We start from the raw sequence: 21,485 nt of genomic DNA, 5'->3' as shown, positions 1-21,485 counted from the left end.
AGGCACGCAGCTTTTATTGCCATCTGCTCCTAGCTAGCTAGCTGAGAAGATTGCCACGGCCTGATGCCAGACTAAGTCGCGCCCTGATTGGTTCTGGGATGACAACCCGAAGTGGCCGCTTCTGGTGAGCGGTTGACCGTCAGGCCAGTATATATCTAACCACGCTTGATCGACGGCGAACAGACGCCGGACGATGCCGAGCCGGGTTTGCCCATTTTTTTAGATTAAAATCTCTTCATGTGGGTCGGTCTTAATGAGGCACCTGAAAAGCGGGCGCCTTCGCCTGCTCGCTCATGACGTCAAATGCGATGATCACGTCTCTAGGAGTGCCAGTTGTGGCCGCCGCTTTCTCACAGATGTCGCCGGAGTTGCGCGTGCCAAGCCTAGCGGCGCCAGACGGCTGTGCTTGCGGCCCAAGCCTAAACACGGAGCCCCTTGCGTTGCGCAGTGCGTGCTGCATATGAGATAGCCTACGGTTCAAATGCCACAGACGCTACGCCCAAAAATATGTTTACCGTGAAGCGTAACCGTCGCCAAAGGCAGGACTGGGCTAATAAGACAGGGCATAGAAACGAAAACGACAGCACGGCACGAAGCTCCTAGCGATAAGATGGCTGTGTGCTAACTAGTTTATCTTCGCTTGGCAGACTAAATAGTCCTGCTCAGTTTTCTGTTCCTTCTTACCCAAGGAAAGATAGATCACTGTGTGCTATCTTATATCTCTACCTGCGGGAATGACGAAGCTGGTTCCGCGCTTCGCATCTGCGCTTATATCGCATGCGCTATAACTCATAATGAAAATGCGGAAGTCTGCGGCCATGATCTCGTTCTAGTTTCTCAGTCTCCTTTCCTGTCTTACTGGCGCAGCCATACATTCTACTGAAATGAGCCAAAAAGGCCGCAAGATTGTTTTCTACGGCGTAATGGTAGGCAAATTTTTGTAATCCTGAGTGGAAATTCTGTCATTTTGTATGTCCTGCAGCTTCCAGACCTGCAGTTGTCGCAATAAAGAGGTTCCCAGAAGTTAAATCAATGTAGTTTGCTGAAGGCTCCTTTAGGTTTCAGCCGGAGCGTGTTTGAATATCATTTTGCAGGTATAGCCAAATTTCAGGTTAGTTGTGCGTGGCGGGTTTCTGTAGAGTGCATGCAGGGCATATTATATATTCAGAAAGCACACAAGATACCAGATCGGCGCCGACTCCACTCATCTTCATCGGTGCCTACCAGCCTTAGCCTAATCAGAGAATTGGGACGCGAAATTGTTTCATTGCTGTAGGTTGGGTATCAGTTGGACTCAAAGAGCGTTGATGTTTCGTTTTTCCCTTCAAGGGCATACTCTGTGTAACAATGTAATTTTCAAATCATATCGCACCAACACCTTAAGAATTCTACGTTGATGCAGTATGGGATTACTAATACAGAACCACAGTTCCTAATCCGAGTGCGAGTGCTTACGCAACTGCTCGCTTTAATGGCACGCAAAATGTTTTGAAATTACGCTTTTGGCGCCCGAGGTCATCAGAGTCCCAACACAAGAAGGGGATGTGTTTCAAGTTCAGTTCGGCTGGGGAGGGCCTGCTTCAGCGAACATGCTTTGTGCTTTCAGCTTAAGGTGATTACAAGCAGTCATATTCATTGCACCTTCATAGAGGGCGGGCACTTGGAACAAATGTGCCACTTGCAAGAGAAGGCGCAGGAGAAAATGGGGGGTAACATACGCAAAGCTCAACATATTTATTGACTTCCAAGAAGTACAAATTCAACAAGAAAAATACAGAGTGTGGTTTTTTCTTCTCTCTTCATTTACGTCAGCGTTTCATCATGGATTTCATTTTTATTCAGAAGCATTGTCCGATTCACTAAGAGCAAAAGCAGAGAAGCACCCCACCCTGCAATGTACCAAGAATGGCTAGACAGAAGAACCTGCTACAACACGGAGAGCATTTTTGACTCCGACTGCAAATTTCATTCAATTTCTATTGAAAAATCAGCATGCTTTCCTCTACGAGATGCACGATTGTTTTATGTAAGAATATGGCGTTTACAGGATCACACATAGTGGCATAAGGGTAGTATACCACTGGACTGTAATTTTCCCACCACTGGAGTGATAAAAGCTTCTTTCAAATTTTAATATATGATAAGTTTGTTTCAAACAAAAAAGTTGCCACCTTAAGAGCAAATTTAGGATTACCACAAAGATATTGACAACTCACATGCGCCTCTCGCGTATGTATGCTTTTGTACTGCTAACTGCCGCCATATGTAGATCAGAACGTCGAGGCCTTCGGTTGTCGTCGTACATGGTGTCATATGGCATTTGCATATGTTGGTACTAAACTACAGCTGATTTTACAGTCGTTTTGTAGAGGTCTTCATGTTTTGTAACTTTCGTGCTTTATCCAGGGTGAAATCAAAATTTTTAGACAAATGAACAATTTTTCTGTTCAGAAAATTCTCTTTCAAAGGAAGAGTTCAATCTGGCTTACCCTGTCTTTCATGTCGTGCGCTGTATTGTCAAATCCTGACTACCATCCAGAAGACCATCTTGCCTTTGTAGCAACCATTTCGGTAGCCGGTTCAGCCATAGCAAAGCAGCAATGAGCACCATTAGGGATTTACTCGCGCCTAAACCACAAATAGCTCTGTACTGTGCGCTTTTTGACAAGAATTATTTCCGCGACAGTTCTAAACTAGTTTTAGCTGTTGTCATGTGAACACGTAGCCCAGTGACATCGATTGTACACAAAACTACTCTGGGTTTATTTCAAGGAAATCGGAGTCACTCTTTTCACAGGCTGCTTCTGAACTTCTGAGGAGCAAGGAAAAAAGAACAACAGCGTGTTTTGTGTTCGAGCTTCTAAGCTCCTACTGTACTCAGGTATCTCTAAAAATATAAGGAGATGATTGTGCGCGTTGTATCTACAGGTGCTTCGAGTTCCGTGATACTGGAACGATCACTACTACATATTAGAAGGAAATTAACTTTATCTAACTTGTAAAAATACGCTACGAAAGTGAAGACCATAGTGATCAATGTACTGGTGATTATTATTGCGCGAAATATTAATTTGTATCGAAGCAGCACAATGTTTTCACAGCACGATAGCGACCTCAATGTGGTCCGTGAGAACACAGCTGAATGAAGCACTGTAGAAAAAAAATTTGCACTTTGGTTTCTTAAAAATTTTTCTTTAGTCTTTTTAAAAATTATAGTTCAAGGATCAGTGAACTGTATTAGGATTTCCACAAGGCTCATAGCACATAGGTTTTAATGCTAAGAGGAAATGTAGCGCCCTTCGGGAGGACTGAACAATAGTTTCGATGAAAGATTCTCCGGAATACAACAGCCTAGAAAACACATACCCTTACACAAGGTTGACGGCGAAAGCCTTTTAGTGATTGGTATTCTTCTACACAATGATCATGACATTCATTATGACGCGGGGTTAATTATAATGTATGAATTATTCATGATAATCATTGTTAACAACAACACGCACCACACATAACAATCAAGGTTGTCAACTGTGGTCCTCACGTAGTCACCAAAAGTGACAGCTGAAGCAAAGGTTGCTTCAGGAGGACAAAATAACAGATCGGTGCTGTCCATAGCTGCAACAAACCTTACAGAAGGTCAGAAGCAAGGTCCCATTCGCAGGTTATGTGCCATTTTCACAGGTGACAGAACGTGAAAAAACTGCAAAATATTGCCTGCACTGTTTTGTAGATCACGAGGGTTATTAAGTAAACGCTAACTGTGTTAAGAATAATGGAATAACAAGCATACTTAATAGAACTGAAAACAAGTCATTCATTATTGAAGGAGCATATATCTGTTACAGTTGAAACGAAATGGCCCATTCAACATAATTTTGTTAGTGAAAATAAAATCTTGCAATTAGGAAGTCTTCGAAAAACATTCCGTAAAACAAGCACCCGCAAACACAAACCAATAGCATTACTTCGTACTTATAGAGAATTCTGAAGAGTCGTTGGTAAGGATTGGTTTAAAGCAGTGGGCGCATTAAGTTCTGATGCCTTTTGTTATAGAGAAAACAAAGCCTCCAGAAAGTGTGCTAAAGCTTTCATGTCTACTCTAGCACTGAAGCATCAACAAAAAATGATAACGAATAATAGTTTCTGTTTGTTATCATTCATGCACACGAACACCAAACAGCAATGGCACGGGTGCTTCGTACATTTAGTCAAAAGCTAGGTGGTTATTTTACGAACATATATCCCACTGCATAATTCTCTCAGCTTCGTCGGTCTTTGTTACGCACAGCAGGCAGGACCACCTTCACCAGTTTCATGTTGGAGCTGAACAGCACTGCACGCACAAAACTTCTGAAAGTAAACAAAAACGCACACGAGCTGAATGTGTCACCGAGGACAAGCATTCCTTAAAGCGCAGCCGCTTCCCTTGAATCCAGGCTTCACGTATACAAGCGTCGTATTTCGGACTGACGACAACACTCCGGCTTGCACCCGAAGTCGGCGTATGGCACAAGGTTTCCTGGCATGATGAAACAAACGTGCCTCATTAGTTCATAGGCTTACAACAACGAACGCAAGGAACAAGGGTGAAATGTCCTCTTGATGTCAGGAACAAGCTTTCGTAATGTTTCGACCCCACGTGTGAAGTGTAAAGTTCATGAGAAGAGGATGTGTCTCCGGAGCTCGTCGAACAATGTGCCGTTATGACGAAAGAATTACTGCAGCTAATTAAAAAAAAGACTTTTTTCTGTGCAATAAACTAAATTACACAACGAGGTTTTAATGATGGTTGATTCGATTCAGCCTCTTTTCTAACCAGCAGCTGTGATGGGACCAGGCCAGTGTTTTCTTAAAACATCAAGATGCGTTTCCCCTCGTCTGGTCTGGGTCATGAATGCACCGATAGAAATGCAGTAACATAGTTACGTAGTGCAGTGAAAAAATCACAGAGTGAACATACTTTTCTCATATCTTGCAACAGCCAGAGTATACAGCTTATGTACAGCAGCACTTCTTTGGTCCTATCCTCTTTTCGCACTACACGCATGCTTGTGTCAAAGTCACTAAAATGGCAGCATGACGTGCTCGCATATCTTCAGCGTTCACACATGCCCCGCCCAAGATCGCACGTCAAGGAAACAGCGGAGGCAACGTGGCCGCGTTGCTGTCAGATATGACTTGATTCTGCTGAGTTCCTTGCTTTTCACTTTGATTATGCTTATTCTGCTCACTGTGATTTCGATGCACGTCGACTCTAGAGACCCGGAGATCTCCAGGCGACGTCCACCATGGTCAGGCCCACGAGTGGTGATTGTTGTTCCTCCTTTCCAGCAGCTGCCCTCCTCCGTTAGCGCTTCCCCCGCCGACGCCTACGTTTCCGTTGCCTCTCCGCCCACAACGCAGGCACAAAAGGTCTCGGAACGCCCGCCGGAAGTCATGGTGGAAAGTCACGTAGATGACAGGGTTGAGCGCCGAGTTTGTATAGCCAAGCCAAAGAGCCAAGCTGTGGGTGAGTTCCGGGAGAGGCATACCTCCCAGCGGTCTCACCAGAGCAATGGCGAAGAAAGGCAGCCAACACGCCGTGAACGCTGTCAGGATGATTCCAAGCGTTATGGAGGCCTTGCGTTCTCTAACCGCGACCCTTAGGCTCCTTGTACGAGGTCCCGGCCTTGCTCTGTGCTCTGCCTCGACGACTTTCTTTGCAGCGCGGTGAATTCTCCAATACATGGAAAGCATGACCACTAGTGGTATGTAAAACGCTCCAAGCGTAGCGTACAGCTGGTACGCCAAGTGCTGACAGACCAGGCATGTAGGCATCTCCGGCGTACCATGCTCGTTTCCTAGCACAAGTAGGGGCGGCACACTGATCAGCGCCGCCAGGAGCCAGACGGCGCCAATGCAGGCCCAGGCCCTTCGAGCCGTACGTCGCACACCGTACGTCAGTGGCCGCGTGATTGCCAGGTAGCGGTCCACGGAGATCATGCACAGGTTCAAGATGGAGGCGGTGCAGGAGGCCACGTCCACTGACACCCAGGCGTCGCAGGCCGCTCGACCCAGGTCCCAGCGGTGGCCCGTAAGCTCGAGGTGCAAGGCGGGCGGCATGACCAGCAGCGCCACGCACAGGTCCGAGGCAGCCAGGGAGACCAGGAGGTGGTTGGAGGGGTGCCGTAGGCGGCGCACGAGGCAGACGGAGAGGCAGACGAGCGCGTTGCCAACTGCCGTTGCGACGATGAGCGCGCCCAGGCACACGCCCAAAGCCAAGGCACTCAGCGTGGTGGGAGACACGGCACTCCGCCGCCGATGCCGCAGCTGCTACCTCTGCTGCTCCCCAGAGCCAGGGGATCCTGCATCAAAAAATTAGTTTTAACCGTAAGGAACATGAGGTAGAAAAGGCATAGCTAACCCGCTGTTATTCAAATCAGAAATAACTAAGGCACTGAAGTATAGGAACTTGTATCCTGTGTATGCCTAATGTAGCTTCCTTGAACCTAGCTGAGTTTTTTGGCGAATCTGCTCTATTTAGTGCCATTTCGAGCACATTTCTGTGGATTAAGTTGTGAGAATGCAGATCGTACATGGAGTTTCTCTGCTTCTGCCGAAACGGCTGTTCATGTTGGTCTCATAACCAGGCCAAAATTTGTCCACGTTCACTAGGTGTGGGTAAACTCGAGCGGTAAAGGTCATTTTTACAGTGAACTATTGAAGGCACATGTCCCTAAGAGATAAACATAAGCTCGTAATGCAATTTTCATCACGCCTGTTTTGCCTTTGTAAGGCGAAATTTGATCACTCCCTCCAACTACCCGATGAAACTTAAATTCACACATACGATGTACACAGCTCATAGCAAGTACTCCGCCAGGGGAGGCTCGAGCTTTGTATCAGCAACTCATGAAGCGAACCCATTGCAGCTGTAAGCGCTTTTTGCACACACGTAGCGGCAGGTAGGGTCGTTATGCCGCTCCTTCGCCGGAAACATAATGATGACTTTGCTGACTCTGGGCACTGGATCCCCAAGAATGCTGAGCTAAGTAGTGGCCAGATATAATACCCAACAGGACGTACACATATTGCTTTTGATTTGATGCTACTATGGCATGAGCCTTTCATGTAAAGGCAATCTATAAACATCTACAACACACACACACAACATATACAGCATATACAACACACACACACGCATAATTTATTCGTTAAACTTTTCTTGCCACTTGGCTGTGCGAAGTAGTTCCCGATATAATGTAAACCTTACTGTCTTACCAGCGCACACTCCCGTGCTCACACCAACAACCAAATGCAGAGAGAGTCAGTCCCGATGTAAAACTTTTTACCCACTGTCGCGCTTATCCTCGTTTCTGAGAAGTTTCCATGTTATTTTCTTTATTCATTGCACAAGCAAGCGACTTTCAAACGTTAAGCTGCATTTATTATCTGAAATAAACATAAAAGTACCCGAGTACGGTTTACATGGGCCTGAATTAGTTTGCGGACAAATCCCGTCAACATAGAAAGACTTATTGCTCACTGAGCGACAGAAGTAGACGGGAACATAGTGCTTAATTCCCTTTCGCAAAGCTCACTCGTGGATGTGTCATTAATTAGGATCCCCAATTTTGGAGTCTTCGCATTATTTACGGACTAGTCTTAACCATGGGTCACTTATTTTATGGCTTCACTATGCGCATACTGCAACCTCTTCACTAGCAAAAATGTCAAGTTAATTTCGTAAGACTTTCGAAATAATTAATTCAGAATCAGAATACGTTCACATGTTGGGTATTTTATTTGTTTAAACGCACTACATAGCCTTCATTGTCGCTCTCAGAGATAAGGAAACCTTTTCTTTATTCTGCTGGCTTCCGGGAGACGAAATAGCTATATCGTTGTCATTGATGAATCTCAACAAAGAGAATGGCATCACCTATACGAAACAGACTAGGCCAGGTTTCGTTCTTTTCTTATTAGGAAACATGCTTTAGTTTTTCAGATATGTATGTTTCATACCTTCAAAATACGGCAAGGGAAAAAAAAGCAACAGATTGCAGACAAGCTGCTTGATCAACTGCCTTATGGGACAGTGGTGAAGCAAGGCTTCATAACATATCAACAATAATGCTTCTAAACTTTATCGTGCTTCAATGGGCTTAGCAGCATTATGTAAACTTCATTCCAGCAAGTATCAAAATGCATGTTGGCACTTCTCTTTTTTCAAACTGTCATTGTTCTCATCTTATGTGTGTATATAGTCATGTCGGATTTTGTTCTCCTAGGATGTTCTATAACATTTCTGAAGCAAATAAACATCCAGCTGCTACAACATGCATGCTTACTTTCTTTTGTCTCCCGTCATGTATAGAGTTTGGAATGTCGGAGACAAGAGATGTTATTCCTTGCGCAAAGCGCGGTTCCTGACCGGTAATACCTGCCGACGGATGGCAACTTCCATCCAAAGTTTCGAGCTGACAGCGCCCTCCATTGAAAAACAACAGGGCTGCTCTTGATTAAAGTGATCGAAGTGGTTGTGTGCAGACCATCAAAGCAACATTTTCCGCACAGGGAACAGCCCCTCGTTCTGCAATACGTGCATGAAAGCAAGATTGACGGGGACACGACAGTGTACCCGGCCGCATCCACGGAGCACTCTTATCGGGTATCAACCCACGAAGTGACAGGCTGTTCTGCGCGAAAAAGGGCGCTGCTTCTAGCTGGCAAATCAGGCGTTAAACTAGTGCATCCTGAACGAGCGTACGTTTGCTTAATTAAATCACTGTCTGCAGCTTTTAACAGAGCTGCAGTAGCTTACACCCAACCTTTCGCTCTTAAATGGAGTCTGACAAGCCCGCATAAAAAAAAGGAAAGTTCTAGCCCTACAAAGCCGCGCGCGATATCGCGAAAGCAACCTTGCTTGCGCAGCGCCGTGCCGACAAGCAGGCACGGCTGCCAGAAAAAGAGGTGCTGAGTACAAAACATAAAAGCTAACTCCTTTCGTAAGCTGCCGCGCTGTCTCCTCCACCCAGGGGCCCTCATTTGAATGGCTGCATTCGTGGGGCGCGCTCGCTTGGGCCCAGCGCCTTTCTTCGTGAGCAAGGATTGCTCGAGACTGTGCTTGGCGTACCGCTCTCGGTAGGTGGCTCCCGGGAGCGTTAATTCATTGCTATTAATGAGAGCCCATTCGCCCTTCGGCCTCCCTTTCTTTCGCTTCGTCGACGCGCGCTTTCCTGCGTCGCCTTCGTGCCTAGAGTCCCTTCTGCTTTTAGTCACTGGTGCTTACGTCATAGAGATTGCGCGCAACTCCCTCTGGGCTTAATCGCAAGCGCAGACGACTCTCCTTTTTTTATATAAGCAGGCGTATGAAAAGAAATCGATTGCAGGAATTAACGATGCCCAGCTTTCCAGCACGTCACAAACTGGTCTCATCTTTCTACTGCCAGTATGGGTGACATGGTGCATGATGCTGATACTACCGGCTTACTGGTTTTACACTATCCAAAATCTGACATATAATGGCTTCCTGCTGTCGCGTCAACTAGTTCTCAAGGCCGTATGAGACCAATAGGGTGTTTATCGACATTCAAAATTCCTGCGGCAGATTTTGGTATTGAGCGCCATGCGGTTGATTACGGAAGCTTTGCTAAACAGAAAAGGGCGTCGATATGTTCTGGGCTTGGGTAGAGGCAGAAGTTTCGTTTGTATGGGATGCATCGTTCATTTGGGCTCTGTTTAAGTACATCTCTTGAAGTCAGCCATTAGGACTCAACGGGGGAAAAAAAAAAAAAAAAACATGCCAGTACGTTAGTGCGGAGCTGTTAGGCTCACATCAAAATTTGTCTCGTGACCGCCAGATACACATGCTACCTGCTAAAAACATGTGTTTTCTCTGTGCTTTCGCTGAAAAATGATTTTCAAATGGATGCTGCTGAAGCCGACATTATGTGATGCACAGTGCAAGAATGCGTTGCAGTTTAACACGAGGCGCCATTCGCTGCGGCGATAGCATGGGGGGGGTGATAAACAAAGGTGGCGTTCCGACTGGTCGAGTTTTAATGACAAAGCATTACTTCCCGAGTTCAGAACGCCTCACCGATTTGTGTGATGCTTGACCTTGAAGGCGACATGGGCAAACCATAAATAAATATATAAATGTCGTCGCCACTGGGATACGAAGGCATAAGAACTTGCTTTGGGGCTAGTTGGTTCATGATTGAAGTTCAAAATGGCGGAAAATACACAACACAGGAAAAATAGGGGATGACACAAAAAGCGCTCTTTCTGTCATCCGCTATTTTTCCTGTGTTGTGTCTTTTGCGCAATTCTTAACTTTAATTATGAAGGCATGGTGGCGCGGACATAGCTTCGCTGGCCACTACGCGAGAGTACAAAGCTATCGGTACAGGAGATCACGCCTCGTCTTGAACTGCACACAGTCTCCCGCTGTGCATTGTACAGTGTCTTCCTCATCAACTAATTCTGCTCTCAAACTGATATTCGCGCTCTGAGCTATGTAGCGGTAGGAACAGGGCGATGTGCGCTGTATGCGTTGGCGTTGACAACGTTGTAGAAGCACAGCAACACAGCAAAAATTACGAGGAACTTTAGCCGCTAAAGTGCTGAAAGGCGAAAGCCTGAGTGCTGCATTCTGCTACGTGATTGTTCACTGCACATTTTTTTGGTGCATTAATTAACTGCCAATTAATGACGCTTAAGCTTCGCCTTTAGAAGTGGAACACGACAGCGTGTTGTAGCGCTGCCACGGAGTCCAAGGAACGCCACCACCCGTTCGGCGCGATGCGTTGCCCTTTGAACGCAACGCTTTTTGAGGAAAGGAAATGGGGCTGTAATTCTCTGTCATCTCGGTGGACACCTGAGCCGCACCGTACAGGAAGGGAGGAAGTGTGAGTGAACGAAGAAAGAGGGGCCGTAATGAAGAAAATGAAAATTGTATTTGAGGAAAGGAAATACGCATTAACTGTCTCACATATCTGAGTAGACACTAGTCGAAAATTGTATTTGAGGAAAGGAAGTTGCGCAGTAACTGTCTCACATGTTTCGGTGGACACCCGTCAAAATTCGCGCGTGGTGACGTCACGACAATTTGGAACAATCTGAAACGCGGACAATTACGCCTTGCTCGTAGGTAAATTGGTTTCTGAGGAAAGGAAATGTATCTGTCTCTCATATCTCGGTGCACACCTAAACCTCACTGTAACGGGAAGGGAGGAAGATGGGAGTGAACGAAGACACCGTATTCACTAGACACACCTTTGTTCATTCCCAACCATCGTGCTGGCATGGCGGAGTGGAAGCGTGCTCGACTCGCACTCCGGAGACCGGGGTTCGATTCCCAAGCTCGGCCAATTTCTTACTTGGTTTTATTTATTTATCTGGTCGGACTAGAAGGGTTAATTAGACTAATTAGTTAAGTAAGCAATTAACTAAACTCAAACTTACTTGGAGCATCACTATACGACCCCTTTAATTGGTTGCATGGTTAGTAGCCAAAGTATAATTGGCCCCGATTGAAATTCGCGCCATGTGACGTGACGACCGTTTCGACCAACTGAAAAGCGTGACATTCTCTGTCGACAGCTCCTGCTTACAACGATGAGGCATTAAAGGCTTCCGCCTTAATACGTGTTGGAGTGGACAAAATTGCTGCAGAAACGCGGCACTAGAGCTTCGGCCGCCGACGTACGGAAGTAAATCGGCATTGACGACGAAAAAGTTGAAGACACGCATAACTGGCTTCCTTGGTTACTGTTTACCTCAATTGCGCTTTCAAGCACATAGGGTTGGTGTCTACCTGAAAAGAACTTTGCTTTCGCACAGCTAAACTGCCAGCCCAATTTTTTTATGCTGCCAGGTGAAATGCATAAATTGGCCTTTCGCCAACGTTGACTTGCGGCATCTACCGCACTGTTCTGCCCCGCCTGCCTCTTCGTAAGCTGGTTTTCTACATCGTTTTTCTGCATGCGAATCTTAGTGGCCGAACCTATTGTTCCCGGGATTTTAGAGCTGCCTTACATGGTGTCATTTACCTAAATAAAATCGGTTCCACAGGGCCGTTCCAGATGTCCCAGGTGTGGATAGTAACGTGCAAGACAGCGTAAGGCAAAGCTGAGCTCGTAAGGTTCGGAGAGTTAGAGGTGAAAAGCCGGCGTCTTGTCATTGACCTAGAACCGAAGACTCTATCGTTAGAGTTTCTTTGGCTGCCAGAACATCTGGATGATTTTGCTTTTGTGCCGTCCTTCGAGCTAGCGGGATGATTACTGCCATCACAGGGGAGATGTAGAGACTTTCAGACATGGAGGGGGTGCGTACTTCCAATAAGGACATTGCCTTGGCTCTTGTCGTTGGCATCCGTGTCACCGACGTGCCTCATTTTTTTAGAGTTTGCGGTGTACAGTACCACGTTTTTCTTCCAGGCAGACCACCCTTGTGTCCCAGTTGCCACAAGGTTGCGCATATAAGCCGTCACTACTGTACTCCTCAGTGCAATCACTTTCGGCGTTTCTTCCTGAATGCAGAGGAGTGCGTCCTGTCGCATATGATAAACTCCGCAGAGGCGCTGATGCCCTGGACGACACTCTGCAGGAGTATTTTGTGGACGATACAGAGGTTTTGGATGCAGTCCGGGGCATCTGCTATTAATCCTATTGCATCAAAAATTACTGGCCCTGTGTCAGGTGACGTTCCTGAGGTGCAGGGTGTGCCTGCCAGTTTTCACGGACGCATCAGCTGCCTGTGGATGTGGATCGTCAAGGCCTGGCAGAAAAAAACACCAGAAATACATAAGGTCAATCAAATACACTTATCATGCGCGGGCCTGCGCTGTCAGTGAGCTGAAGTAAAGGGTGGTTGCGGCTGCGGCGCCGAGTTGCACTGATGGGCTTCAGGACGCCACTGCTGGATGAGCGATAGAGGTAGCTGATTCCAGCATGGTATTGACTCCCTGATGGCAACTGTGGAGTGTATGTGCCAAGTACAAGTGTGGCCTTGTAGCGCGGGGTGGCGCCAGTTCTGCCTCCTCTCGGGAGGACATAGTCCCTGCCGAGCACAAGTCCCGCCGAGGAACATGGCTCCGCTAAAGGGCCTAAATTCTCCTTGCTCGCCGCGAAACTCGGCATCTCTGGGTTTCGGTCTTGGAAAAAAGAACTGCATCTGCACCGACTGTTTTCGGCCAACTTGCTTGACATCCTGGCTCTTCAAGACAGAAAGACTGAAACTGAATTGGATAGAGAGCCTACCCTGCCCCCCTTTTTAAGCAGGTTACAGTGTATGTGTGTCACAACCGGTAGGCCTTTCGGCCGGTTGCTTTTTGTTCTTAAAAAGAGGTCTCTCTTTTCGATTTTGAGTACCAGCTTGACACAGAAAGACGCCTGGGAAGTTGTGACATTCGGCTGCATGGCGAATCATGGAGGTTCATCAAAGTATATGCTACCAATAGCGGGATGCAATGAGCAGTTTTTTCTCAGGATATTGCAGCTCTTGTACACTCTGATGGCATGTGATATTCACGGACGACTTTACCTCCCTCTTCGATCCTCGCGACCGTATGCGGTCAAGAGAAAACGCCGATAAGAGCCCTGCAGTTTTATCATGTACCACTGAAAGCTCACGCTGCTCATAATGCAGGACTGTCTTCCTCATTAACATATATTAGAGGAGCCACACAATGATGTCTTGATCGGATTTATGTTTCCGCGGATCACTTTAAATTGCGTATTTCATGCGATGTCATGCCTGTTTCTTTGTCCTGTCATGCAATGGTCATTGCGTGGACTTAAGAATGTGCCCGTCCCAAGTTTCAACAGAAGTGGGCAACATCGAAGCACACTTCTTAGTTGCTAAACAAGCGACTTCAAGCGACGAGTCAGACCAGCTTAGGAATGTTGCTTGACAATGAGCGTGCCATTATTTGCAGCTTGGGAAATGTTAAGCAAGAAGTTCGTGGCTTAGCTTTTGGGATGAGCTCAACGAGGTCTTATTTTATGCACTGTGACGAGAAAAGATTTCTAAGGAGCCTTTACAATTTGTACGAACTCGAAAACAAGGCTCCAGTCTTTTACGCAGCGGAAATAGTGTCACCTTGAAATGTTTTATGCGGAGCGTTTCCGGGCACCTCGTGTACTGTCACGCAGCCATCTTGCTTTGCACTGTGAGGAAACAAGACAGGCCTTGCCTGGTGAGCATTGCCACGTGACTGTCAAGAGAGTCCCTGAGGTCTACTGTGGAAGAACCATGGTCGCAACTACAGTGGCAGTAACAAATGATTGAGCAAATCACTACACCTCGCTTTTTCCTGCCACTTTAAGCAAGGCCGACAATGCACAGTGTTTGTCAAAGATCACCAGGCTGCATGGTTTTCTTCTAGCTCATACAGTGGAGCCCTTACAGCTTCTCTGAAGCTGAAGTGGTCGTTAAAGGTAAGGACTGGGGGGTCTTCTTACCTTCCAACAACTTTTGATCTTTAGGAAAGTCACAAGGGATCCACTATACAAGCTAGAAGCAAACCATGCAGCCTGGTTACTTTTGACAAAGGCTGTACATGTAGGGCGCTGACTGTGTATGATTTGTCCGGCTTTTGAGGATTAGTGTAGGCAATAAGCGGTCCTTTAACTTTGGGTGAATTAAAGGATGTAATTTTGACACTTTCGAAAACCGTTTGTCCTGAAGACATTTCAAAGGATTTTTCCAGGGCATTTAAACCGGTTTTATCCTCTGTCCTGCTCAAAATTTGTGAGACCAGTATTGATGAGAGTTTGTGCTACCGTCAGTTACCAAAAGCGATATGGCCGTCATCCCAAAAACTGATGACAACAAAAACGTTGTTTTGTAGATGGCTATATACATATTAGGCTTCTAGTCCTGATTTTAAGATTTTTGCTGCCTTAAACTGGAATCAGTTATAGCTTGCAATGTGTACTCTAACTGGATGGACCTCATTACACTTGTGGATTGAGGGGACGCTCAATGCAAACTTATTTACATGTTGCGAACGCAGTTTTGCAGTATTGCAGTGACACTCATGAACAACTAGCCCTGCTGCAAATTGAGCTGGCAGAGGCGTTAGATCAGTGTACCATTCTTTTTTTTCGTTTTTAAGCCCCGCCAATGCTGGTCCAACTATTTCTACTGCAACGCGCCTTTGTCACAAAGACTGTTCCACGCGCTTGATGGGAAATGGCTGTTTTTATTGCGAAAGCAATACTGCTTGGACTTTCAGCCCGTCGCGTAGCGAGGCCGATAGCTACCAAGCGCGGCCTAACTCCTGCTCCTGCCACGCACGGCGCGCTTAGCGGTCTGACGTCAGAGCTGCAAGAGCGGGGCTCCAACTTGCGCCGTCGCGTAGCGAGGCCGCAGCTACCAAGCGCGGCGCGCTTAGCGATCGGTTCGAGTGTCCACCGAGATGACAGAGAATTACTGCTCCATTTTCTTTCCTCAAAAAGCGGTGCGTTCATAGGGCAAGACATGGCGCAGTAATTCTCTGTCACCTCGGTGGACACCCGAACCACAGGAAGGGAGGAACGCCACCACCCGTTCGGCGCGATGCCTTGCTCTTTGAACGCAACGCTTTTTGAGGAAAGGAAATTCTCTGTCATCTCGGTGGACCCCCGAACCGCACCGTACAGGAAGGGAGGAAGTGGGAGTGAAATAAGAGGGAAGCTTCTAGACAATCATCCGTTAGCGTCAGCCGCTCGTTTTGGCGACCGAGGCACGCATAAATCTCCCAACACGTGGGGGCCCTCGTGTGGTGAGTATAATGCCATGTAAAACAAATGGGCAAACTTTCATAAATAAGCTGTGCTAAGAGCACTACCAAGACACACCACGAGGCAAACCAGGCGCAGCCAGGGCTATTGCTTTCGCAACTTACCGGGCTTAACCAAGCTAAGCCTCTGCCAAATTTTATTGGTAAACAGTCTGCATTAAGTCCTCTCTGAAACAAGGTTGTTCCATGTTACAGCTCCTTTTCGCAATATACTTCGAGCCAGTTTGCAAAAGCGTTATAAATAGTAGACCCTTCAGCGGTTTGCATATTATGGGCCAGGAACTGAAGGCTTATGCAGATGACATCGCGTTGTTCTGTGCTGATAAGCCAGCATCGATGATATGATACGTTTAACGGAGGACTTTGGCTCAGCTTCTGGAGGTCAAAATAATTATTTAATAGTTGCAGTCTAGGAAATGGAATGTGGGGATCGACACCTGCTCAATATGCTGATGTGCAATGTAGACTTGGACCACGTAAGTACTACCTTGGCATCTCTTTCACTGCCTAAAAGCATAGTTCAGGTTATTTGAAAGACCGTGTGCAAACACTTCAGCACAATGCTCAGACTTGTGTCCCCCAGAACCTGTCAATTTTTGACAGGGCGACCGCATGTAATCTGTTTCTCGGCACGAAAATTTATTAAGTCCTCTAAATTAATTGTTTCACAAGTCTTTGTAGCCAAAGGTTTACACAGAGTTTTCGCCACTTTTGTGTCGTATTCGTTCTTTGAATCTATGAGGAGTAATAACTTTTTCCGGCCTGTAAACAGTGGCGGCCTTAGTTTAGGCCATCTGTACGTCGGAAAAAAATTTTCGTTTCATGTTTTTCCGGAACAATGCACGCACAAAGAGCATGAAATCTATCAAACTGATTTAACTGATTTTTTACGAACCACACTGTCGCTTCTAATGTTCAAGATCATCTGTCTTTGCAGCGCTTAATGCGTGAGGTGCATTTGTCTGTTCGTTTCCTCCGTAGTCATTTCTCTCCTGAGTTTCTTTCTGGAGTGTCCAGGGCACAATTGTGCAAACATTCTTTAATCTCTGCGCTTTTTCCTCCTCTCGTGTACCGCTCATTGCATTTTCGTTAACAGGCAGATGATGCACTCAAAAGATTTCATAAAATGCCCTCTCGCCATCTACGCATTTTTTCTTACGTGCATAGCGTGACATTTCCTCGTAAAACATGGTTAGAGAAAAAGACCATTTTTGTCGCTACTTTAAATTTCTGCTTTTTGGCGCTCCCGGAACTATTGAGCATTGTTTCATTAATGGCAAAGATGCAGTACTATTCTAGGAGATCTTCCAAAGAACATTGAAAAAGGGACTTAACTTGAGAACGCATTCTGCACGATATCACGCTGCACTGCGATTTGATTATGAACCCTTTGAAGTGTTACTTCAGATTGTGCTACATAGCCTCTAGAAATTATGCATAATAGACCGACGTTGTGAATATGTTGTTTCTGCAAAGGACCACTTCAGCAGAATTATTTTCATATCAAGGAATGGTATGCCCAGACGGAGTCGGAACGGTAATGGCAACCACTTCTAGTGCCCATCTTCATTGCGCTTCTTCTAGTGTTTGTTGCTTAGGTTTGCCATATCATGATGTAGTACTGTCGTGCCCTGTGTTGTGTCTTTTCTAATACTTCGTTATATAAAAGTCATATTGTACACTGTGTTGAATTGCTCATGTTTTCCTCGTAGTTTGTACAGAGTTCATGCAGACAGTACATTGCTTCCCTGTAATAAATGCCATGTGGAAAAAATAAAAGGGGCGATAGCATAGTGTCTTCGTGCAATGAATGACCACCGAAGATGACTTGTTCGCGCCGCCGCGGGTTGGAAATCTTGTCGCGGCAATATTTATTTTATGCTCCATTGGTTGTTGCTATGCTTGTTTTTTTTCAAGGTCACCTTCAAGGTCAAGCTTCATACAAACTGCGTGAACCGGTTATACCTCGCCAAGTCGTACTTTCGCACTAATAGATACGAGAAGCGCTGAAAATGAAATCACTGATGTTTGCGTCGATTTTTTCCTTCGCGGTGTCTGCCCGACTCGCGTTTTTAAAATAAAATAACTTACCAAATTTCCAGCGTTAATAACATCGATTCATCACACAAAGCTGTCCCCTATGAGATGCTTGACTTTTCATTGTTGACTAGAAATCACCCATTTGAAGTCCGTAAGTCTTATATTTTCTTCTTTATGGAATGGCAAAAACTCGTTCAAATAGCAAAAAGCTCGCAGGATATCTGATGAAGCACATCTCCACATCGCTTAGCTACCCAGCATTCAAAAATGTGCTTCTCACGTAATGTTACGTGCGTTTGCGCATATTCTAACATCTAGGCGTATAACGAAAGGCCCCTGCTACAACTCACTGGAATATTTACCTCACGTACTTTAGCACAACTTTATATCAATTTCAGAGCGCCTCTCTGAAAAGAATTCGTGGCTTGAGAAAGCTTTTGTTGCCGACATCCGTTCAAGCCGTGTTCCCAAATGGCCTAGCCGGGACATTTTATGTATATTTTTTTTTCCATTGGTAACAAACTTTTCTTGCAAAGCTTGCCTACATGTTGGTGAATATTGACTCCGTCACCACATTGTTTATACGACTGCGCTGTCCTCGCAAGCACAAACGGTGTTCATCAAAAAGTGCTTTGCATATAAACGGCGGTGAGGTACAGTTTCCTCGATAGTGCTGAAAAAGGAAGGATATTTTCATGAGTTCTTGTGATCAATCATTTTTATAAAGGAGATCAATTTCTTTTTCAACCATCTTCTCGAATTTGAAAATTTCTGGCTACGATCTCCGAATCTTATTGAATCTCTTTGGACTTCTAAGCCAGCCTTCTCAGACTAGGAAAAGGGGTTAGTCAGAATTCTTCTCCATTTGTCTCATTGCCACGGTACGAATATACGCAGACGGGAGCGCTAAGAATATGAATGCCAGTTGCCTGAGTGTACTGTGGTTGCAACGCTACTGAGCAAAGATATACCACAACATTTATGCTGAGATATAAGCGCATTCAAATCTTCCATAGCAGATTAATGTCTAGCAGACGCTACTCGCAAAATTATATCAATGAACGATATAAATCATAAGGCTGGTTGTATTGGGCTCAGTATGGAGGAATAATAAATACGCTTTCGAGAACGACAAGGGAGACTGAGAAGACTCTTTTTGATATGGAGTACAAAACTAAGGCTCCGTAAAGTGTTTAATGAAACCTCACATTCAATTTACCAGGCAAAAAAAAAAAAAGCCATCTTTTAAACTTGCTGAAAAATGACCGCAGAAAAAGTCATCATGGTGGCAGCCGTGCAACGTCTTCACAGAAATCTGGGAAAGCTGTAATCAGGCAAAAAGTAATGTTTGTCCTTCTGTGTGTCGTGTCTCGATGATCTGTCCGACGTGGATTGGCACCATGTTTGGTTGTTCCCACTACATGATGAGATGCCTACGCCAACAGCAATATGCACTTGGCACGAGTCGCCAGGGGAATACTACTGCTACTTTTTGTGTCTCCCATCTGGACACTTCTCTGCAACAGTGTAACAAACGGTTTATCGATCGGTCGCAACGATGGTACCCTCACGTATTTTGTTTCGCTTTACTTTTTCCGCCAAAGAATTCGTCTATTCTTGTTTTTGTTTTATATTTGAAAGGAAAAGCGTCGGCATTTTGTTATTTTCAGATATATCGAGTAATTTCTGAATACAATAGGCGAGAAAAAAAATAAATGAGAAGGAAGATGCTCTCGTGCGCCAGAGCCGGCACTCTAGACCGCCGCTCATATTGACAGAAGCCTGAGCCATCGGCTAGGCTAAAGAAAACACAGTATCCCCAAATATATTGGGCAGCTTCCAGCTACGCGTGTAATTTCCGCTTTGATCATCTTGTGCCCTTGCGACAGCTCAAACATGTCGGCGCGTTTTCCTCGATGTCGCCAACAAGAAGTCGACGAGGATAAGTAGCTCTCAGTCATGGCTTTCATTAACGCTTTCCACCGAACACGCAGGGGACGCGGTGTTTGCACTGCTCTTTGCTACGCCCTTGTTCTTGGTAGAGCACGGTGCTCTGACGTGCGAGAAATAAAGCAAAACTAGGGAAATTCGAACCAAAAGGGATAGATTGCAGAAGCCGGGCTCTGCCATACTACAGGACCAGCATCCTTGTTGCACTCAGTAGGGGTCATTGAACTCACCTTCGGTAGTTACGAACATCAAGGGGAAAAATCAAGCAGCAGCATTTCCAATAAGGAGCGCGAATGGATGAAAACAATGGTCTGATGTATTATAGCAAGTATTCTTTCCTACCTTATCGGACGCTACTGCCGCCGCACCTAGGATAAAAATGCAAGCTTTGCTCGAATCTCTTCGAAGAGTTTCCTACCTTTGGCCCGTACCTAAGATAACACCTCGACCGTCACAGTATAGGCCGCGCTCGTTCTGCTTGTAAAAGTACTGCGGTCATAATTCGACGTGAGCTATTCGTTGTTAATTGATTATGAGTGAGTAAATTATGGCAGTTTTATATAGTTAATTCACGGGATACTAAGATCATGAGGTTCCTACTGTTGTAGGTCTTGTAGAGGATTTTATATGGTTTATGGGGGTTTAACGTCCAAAAACGTGTCCAGCTGTGAGGGACCCAGTAGTGAAGGGCTCCGAAACTTTCCACCACCTGTGGTGCTTTAACGTGCACTGACATCATACAGAACACGGACCCCTTGAATTTCGCATCCATCGAAGTTCGACCGCCGCGGCCGGCCTCGAACTCGCGTCCTTTGGGCCAGTAGCAGAGCGCCATAATTACTGAGCCACCGCGGTGTCACACGCTCTCGCAGAGGAAAAATTCAGCTGCTGAAAAACTGCGGAAATGAAAACTCCCTACAAAGCTAATATTGCTCGGGTTGCTGTTCCCGAGCAATGCGAGTAGAAATAGCTGCCGGAAGCCTAATTTTCTCAAACACATTTGCTCGAGAAGCTGTAGATTTTTCTCGCAAGCATGCCGTTGCTTGAGTCATTTTCATAATTATGTTCGTTTTTAGTTAATCATTCTGTGTAGGAATCTCCCTCCAACAAGCAAAGAACGGTAGGGGAGAGAGGCAGAGGGTGTTGTTGACAGGAGGCATATGAAAAATTACGAGGAACTTTAGCGGCTAAAGTGGTGAAAGGCGAAAGCCTGAGTGCTGCACTCTGCTACGCGATTGATGACTGCACATTTTGTTAGTGCATTAATTAACTGCCAATTAATGACGCTTAAGCTTCGCCTTTAGCAGTGGAACGCGACAGCCTGTTGTAGCACTGCCAGGGAGTCCAAGGAACGCCACCACCCGTTCGGAGCCATGCGTAGCCCTTTGAACGCAACGCTTCTTGAGGAAAGGAAATTACGCAGTAATTCACTGTCATCTCGGTGGACACCTGAGCCGCACCGTACAGGAAGGGTGAGTGAAAGAAGAAAGAGGGGGCCTTAAATGAAAATTGTATTTGAGGAAAGGAAATTACTCATTAACTGTCTCACATATCTCAGTAGACACTAGTCGAAAATTGTATTTGAGGAAAGGAAGTTGCGCAGTAACTGTCTCACATATTTCGGTGGACACCCGTCAAAATTCGCGCGTGGTGACGTCACGACAATTTGGACCAATCTGAAACGCCGGCAAATACGCCTTGCTCGTCGGTAAATAGGTTTTTGAGG

At 45.9% G+C, this 21,485-nt stretch overlaps 1 pseudogene across 1 annotated transcript in view; it reads right to left on the bottom strand.

The window, feature by feature from the left end:
• Positions 1-1,719: 1,719 nt before the first annotated feature.
• The window catches only part of LOC149333742 (5-hydroxytryptamine receptor 1 pseudogene), a 90,265-nt pseudogene continuing 70,499 nt past the window's right edge, over positions 1,720-21,485 (bottom strand). Inside the window, exon 3 of the transcript XR_016284967.1 lies at positions 1,720-6,344. The product of XR_016284967.1 is annotated as a 5-hydroxytryptamine receptor 1 pseudogene (transcript). The remainder of the gene's footprint in view (positions 6,345-21,485) is intronic.

This window comes from Amblyomma mixtum, chromosome 8 (genome assembly GCF_055824585.1).
Source record: "Amblyomma mixtum isolate Tamu chromosome 8, ASM5582458v1, whole genome shotgun sequence".
NCBI classification, from domain to species: domain Eukaryota; kingdom Metazoa; phylum Arthropoda; class Arachnida; order Ixodida; family Ixodidae; genus Amblyomma; species Amblyomma mixtum.
This window is presented reverse-complemented; position numbering and strand designations above follow the sequence as displayed.